Here is a 6,000-nt window from a genome sequence, read left to right on the forward strand (position 1 = left end):
CCGGGATCCACCCAGCACGCCCACCAGGGGGCGATGCTCTGCCCATCAGGGGCATCACTCTGTCGCGACCAGAGCCACTCTAGCACCTAGGGCAGAGGCCAAGGAGCCATCCCCAGCGCCCGGGCCATCTTTTGTTCCAATGGAGCCTTGGCTGCAGGAGGGGAAGAGAGAGACAGAGAGGAAGAAGAGGGGGAGGGGTGGAGAAGCAGATGGGCGCCTCTCCTGTGTGCCCTGGCCGGGAATCGAACCCGGGACTTCCGCACGCCAGGCCAACGCTCTACCACTGACCCAACCGGCCAAGGCCTCAAAGCCTATTTTTAAATGTTGCATCAGCTTTGTTGGATAGAGGACATTTTCTTTTTCTTCGCTCAACCCTCTATCCCTTCTTCCTTCATAAATATAAGGTCTACCGGAAAGTTCTGTCCGTTTTTGGAATAAAACAAAACACAAATTTTTCTTACCGTCAATAAACTTTATTAAATAATATAATTGCCATTATTCTTAATGATTTCTTGCCAGCGTAAGGGCAATTGGTATATCCCATTTTTGAAAAATGTTTTATCTTTTGATGTGAAAAATTGAACCAGTGTTTGTTTGATATCTTCTTCGTTTTTGAATTTTTTGCCCTTCAAAAAATTTTGTAAGGACAAAAACAAGGGATAATCGGAGGGTGCTAAGTCCGGGAAATATGGTGGATGCGACAGACATGCTTCTGTAGCATTTCTTCCTTGTTGAAATTCGTAAAAATTACAGTGGCGTAAATGAACTTTATCAGTAGCCATGGGTACACTATCGCTTCACTCATAAGACTAACGTGAATCAACTTTGTTTTACTTAATTTGCTACATCAGTATGTATACATTAAGTGATAAAAATAGAGGCACACATGCACCAAATAAACATGTGCTTATGTGTCGAAACTTGTTGTGATAGAAACAGAGAACCTATTATTTACCGAGAACCTATTATGTGTTATTTCTAAAATAAAAATTATGAATTGAGACAGAAATGAACCAAGCCAATCAGAGTGTCCAGACAAAGTCCCTGCCCTTGCGAGTCCCCCCCCCCCAGGGTGTCAGTGCCTCGGGGACATAGTGCAGGTGTCCTGAAACTACGGGAGGAAGAGCTCTGCTCGCACACGACCACACCCTCACATCCACACACATCGTGCTGTGTGGTTATGTACACACAAACGCACTTTTTCAGGACAGGGGAAGATGATGAGGACCTCCTTGGAGACTAAGACCTCAGAAGCAGATCCCCGGGCAGCGGACGGAGCCGTGCATCTTTGCACACGTGTATGTGCATGCTGCCACCGAAATGTCACTATCCAGCCCATGTCCTCTGTTTCCCGATGGGGACACGGTTTTAATCATTCCACAGTGACTCACAATGACATATTCCAGGCAAAACTATGCATACACGGATTGCCAGGCAGAGAAAGCTGACTGGAAAATCATTAGGGATGGTATAAATTTTAGGAAAATCACGATGAAAGGATTATGAATGTGTATAGAAGAAAGAAAATTATGTTTATCGGGGCAATTAAGACTTCATTGGGAAGGTGGCCTTTGAGCTGAACTTCAAAACTTGTGGAGGGGGTTAATGGGTAGATAGATGGCAGATGCCATGCTGAGAGAAGAACAGTTTTAAAAAACCACATGTAGTTATATCGCCTGACCTGTGGTGGTGCAGTGGATAAAGTGTCGACCTGGAACACTGAGGTCACCGGTTCAAAACCCCGGGCTAGCCAAGAAGGAGAAGCAACTACTAAGAGTTGATGTTTCCTGCTCCCGCCCCCTTTCTCTCTCTCTCTCTCCTAGTTCTAAAATCAATATATAAAATCTTTTTAAAAAGGTAATTATAAATTAGAAGATTAGAACAGAAGTAAAAGGGCATATGACCAAAAATAGCAACAGAGCTATGTGCATTCTTCCTCACAAAGGAGGAAGCATGGTGTAACGCTCATTAGTACACAGTTAAGTAAAATAATATAAATAAAACACGATCTACTTTAAATGAACACCTTCAAGTGAACACACGTGTATGCAGTTTTCTGCGTGTGCGCGTTCACAGGCACATGTTGGTGTCAGAGCCAAGAAGAGAACAGACCCAGCATCCCCTGCGCGCGGCACCTGTCCCCAGTTCAGTGGCCGGGCTCAGAGCCATTCTTCAAAGTCACCTGCACTCCCCACGTTTCACAGACAAAGGAACACTCAGAGAGCCGGTAGCGATACGGGTGCTGTTACATCTCTGAAAGGTTCTGCTTGGGAATGACTTTGCAAATATGCTACATGCTTCTTGTCAGCTTATAGCGTCTTGTTTATCGTCATATTGAAGTTACAGGGTGGCCTGAACTTGAACGAAAATGACACATGTCCGCCTGACTCCCCTGAGCCCGCTGTCCCGTCAAACTCTCAGCAGTTGGAGGGCTGACAGCCGCACCAGCCGAGTGACGGGGGCAATGACTGGTGGGAGAGTTAGTCAAAATAGTGTCCCTGCTTTCAAAAACGTCCGTATTCCAGCAACTTGTCCACAGGGATTTGGCGGTGAAGCTTTCCCAGTGCCCCGATAATATAGCCTGGAAAGTTCTGAAAGCATCTGGCTTTCGGCTGACGTGACAGCTCAGGTGGCCTAGGCGGGGTGTGCGTCTGACTAAGACATGGCCCCCCAGCCCCCAGGAATGGCCCCCCAGCCCCCAGGAATGGCCCCTCAACCCCCAGGAATGGCCCCCCAGCCCCCAGGAATGGCCCCAGCCCCCAGGAATGGCCCCCCAACCCCCAGAAATGGCCATCTGCCCCAGGAATGGCCCCCCAGCCCCCAGGAATGATCCCCAGCCCCCCAAAATGGCACCTGCCCCCAGGAATGGCCCCAGCCCCCAGAAATGGCTGCCTTCCCCCAGGAATGGCCCCCCAGCCCCCAGGAATGGCCCCTCAGCCCCCAGAAATGGCTACCTTCCCCCAGGAATGGCCCCCCAGCCACCAGGAATGGCCGCCTTCCCCCAGGAATGGCCCCCCAGCCACCAGGAATGATCCCCAGCCCCCCAAAATGGCACCTGCCCCCAGGAATGTACCCAGCCCCCAGAAATGGCCGCCTTCCCCCAGGAATGGCCCCCCAGCCCCCAGGAATGGCCCCAGCCCTCAGGAATGGCCCCCAGCCTCCAGGAATGGCCCCAGCCCCAGAAATGGCCACCTTCCCCCAGGAATGGCCCCCCAGCCCCCAGGAATGGCCCCCCAGCCCCCGGGAATGGCCCCCAGCCAGCAATGTGAACATGCAGACACCTGGCACAAAGAGGCGCAGAGGAGAAGGACCAGTGACAGAAACCCCACAGCTTCAGAGGGAGACGTTGGGAGGGAGAGGGGTGGGAGGGCCAACCAAGAACCAGAAATTGTAAGCAGATGCTGATGATGATTAAAAAAAATTTTTATAATAGCATCTTTGATGTAAAAACAATTTGATTTAAAAAATTAACTGAATACTAGAATATTTGCACTTATTATAAAGGAAATATCCGAAGTCAGATAAACCAAATCTTTGGAATGGTGCCTTGCAGAAATTTTTTTTACATGAAGATAAAGGAATGATGTCCAAAAAACGTTCCACCGCCATTGCCCAAGAGTGGGTGGCTTCAAATGCTCTGACAGTGATTGGGAAGCCCCACTGTGAAGCCGCCTGAGACAGCGCCCCGGCAACCTTTGTTTGCTACTAATTTGCCTGCTAAATTTTTCTTTCTAGGTATTCTAAGGAAATCCTCTATGACCCCTTTCAAAAAGATTTAAAAAAAATAGATATAAACCTCTGAAATCTAAATTTATGAGCTTTCAGTCTATTGCATTTGTGACTCAGAATAAAAAATGACTTAACCCCAGAAAAAGCAGAGAATTTAATAAACATAGAGAGGCTCTGAGGATGCCGGTGGGAAAGCCCGCACTACAAAATCCCTTCCATCTTGATGGTCTGGTGAGCCATCGCTCTTGCACCGGTGTCTGCCGGCGACCTCTAGTGTCCGGGTTGGTGAATCGGCACGTCCTCCAACAACGCTGGAGTCTTTAGGAAGGCACGGTCTTCCCATCCCTTCATTCCTACCCACCAGGTGTGTGAGCAACTTGGGCTAACTAGACGTTTTTCTGCGAGGAATTTACATTTGCTCAGACAAATCAGCAAAGTTTAGTGGCATCATTACTTATCTAATTTCCCCCATTACCTATTTTCTTTTTCTCTAAAACTCTGTGCAGAAAAACCAGAAAAAGCCGTAACGTTTGCAGCTGCGTGCCTATTTAGACGGTCACCGAAGCAGAGCAGGCTCCTCCTGGCGTCTGCTTGGTGACAGCTGCGTGTTGCCTCTCCTCTTCCCCCACCCGCTGGTCTGTCACCCGCTTCCCACCGGGTTCCGTTTCAGGGAGACCTCAGGGACGCTAGGAAGGGTCCCTCCCTCGGGGTGGCTAGGCAGGCTTGGGACTCAAGGTCATGTTTGAGTTCCTCCCGCAGTTTCACATCTTAATAAAATACCCCTGGAAACAGGTTTTATTTTTCTCTTCGTTGACACATTCTTTTTCCCCTCAGTCATTTCTTTTTTCCAGCTGGAGCGAAGACACGAAAAATTTCTTCTACTTTTTATTGAAGGTTTTTTTTTTGGTTTTTTTTTCACACTCAAGTAAATTTTAGGCTCTTCCTCCCCGTGTAGCATTAAAATAGCAGCTGAAGAGATGACTGGGGAAAAAAAAGAAAGAGAAAGAAGAGAGAAGAGAATGTTGCTGAGATAAACACTGGTTAAGGACTTGCTGTCGTGACTTGAAGCAGAACATAGAGGTGAAGTTCGGGTCACTTCCTCCTGATTGGGAAGGTTGCATTCGATTACAACCCTAACTGTAACTTCAATGGTTTCCCGGTAAGCCGCATCTCGTTTTGACATGTCACATGCATCAACAGTCATGCAGAAGGGTGACTAATCATCTTAATGTGTGTATCACATTGATCAGATAGTTTTCTCAAAGTTTTTAGGAGGGTAATGCACACAAGATTGCCAACGTGAATGCTTCCTTTCTGGAAGGAACCATTTTAATATAGGGGTTCTCATTTGTATCATGTGTGACCTTAAAATAATGTCCTTGAGAGAGTGAGTTTCCGGTCCAAGAGTGATCGATGCCTGTCTCTTAAAAAAAATCTTAACAGAACGAAGAGAATCGTTTTAGAAATGCCTGTGCAATAATCTATTTTAAAAACCACAGTAATCTACACTCAGTGGATGAGAGGGGAGCAGGGAAGTGGCCAGAGGGTCAGTGCTGCAGAGAGAACTCCCAGGGAGCAAGTTCTGTGCAAAGAGGGACGAGGGGAGATGTGGCCGACCTTCCGTCTCTGCCGGGAGCTGGAGGGGTCTGGGTACCGAGCCCTGCAGCTTATGACACACACTTCTCTCTCTCTCTCTCTCTCTCTCTCTCTCTCTTTCTCTTTTATTTTTATTTTTTATTCATTTTAGAGAGGAGAGGGAGAGAGAGAGAGAGAGAGAGAGAGAGAGAGAGAGAGAGGAGAGACAGAGAGAGAGAAGGGGGAGGAGCAGGAAGCATCAACTCCCCTATGTGTCTTGACCAGGCACGCCCAGGGTTTTGAACCGGCGACCTCAGCATTTCCAGGTCGACGCTTTATCCACTGCGCCATCACAGGTCAGGCCTCTCTCTTTCTCTTTTAAAATGCTTTACGTGGTCTATGATCATTTCAGTCTGCCTGTATTTCACAGTCTTGAGCTGGAGGAAGCCATGTGGAGAGAGTAGGGTCCTGTATTACGATGCATTTTTGAGATCACTTTGGGGCTGTCCCAGTAATTCTTTGAATAAACAGGGGGAGACCCTGATTTAGGGAACGGAGGCAGCCAGAGGAGAAGCCGTTCGGCGGACTCACGTCACCTTCTGAGGCCGAGCGCCAGTCCCTTCCCCGGTGACGCCTTCTCGGTTCTCTGCGGTTTGGGTTATTGGGTTCAAAGTGAATAACGTCTGTGACACTGAG

Source organism: Saccopteryx leptura, chromosome 12 (assembly GCF_036850995.1).
Source record: "Saccopteryx leptura isolate mSacLep1 chromosome 12, mSacLep1_pri_phased_curated, whole genome shotgun sequence".
Classification (NCBI taxonomy): domain Eukaryota; kingdom Metazoa; phylum Chordata; class Mammalia; order Chiroptera; family Emballonuridae; genus Saccopteryx; species Saccopteryx leptura.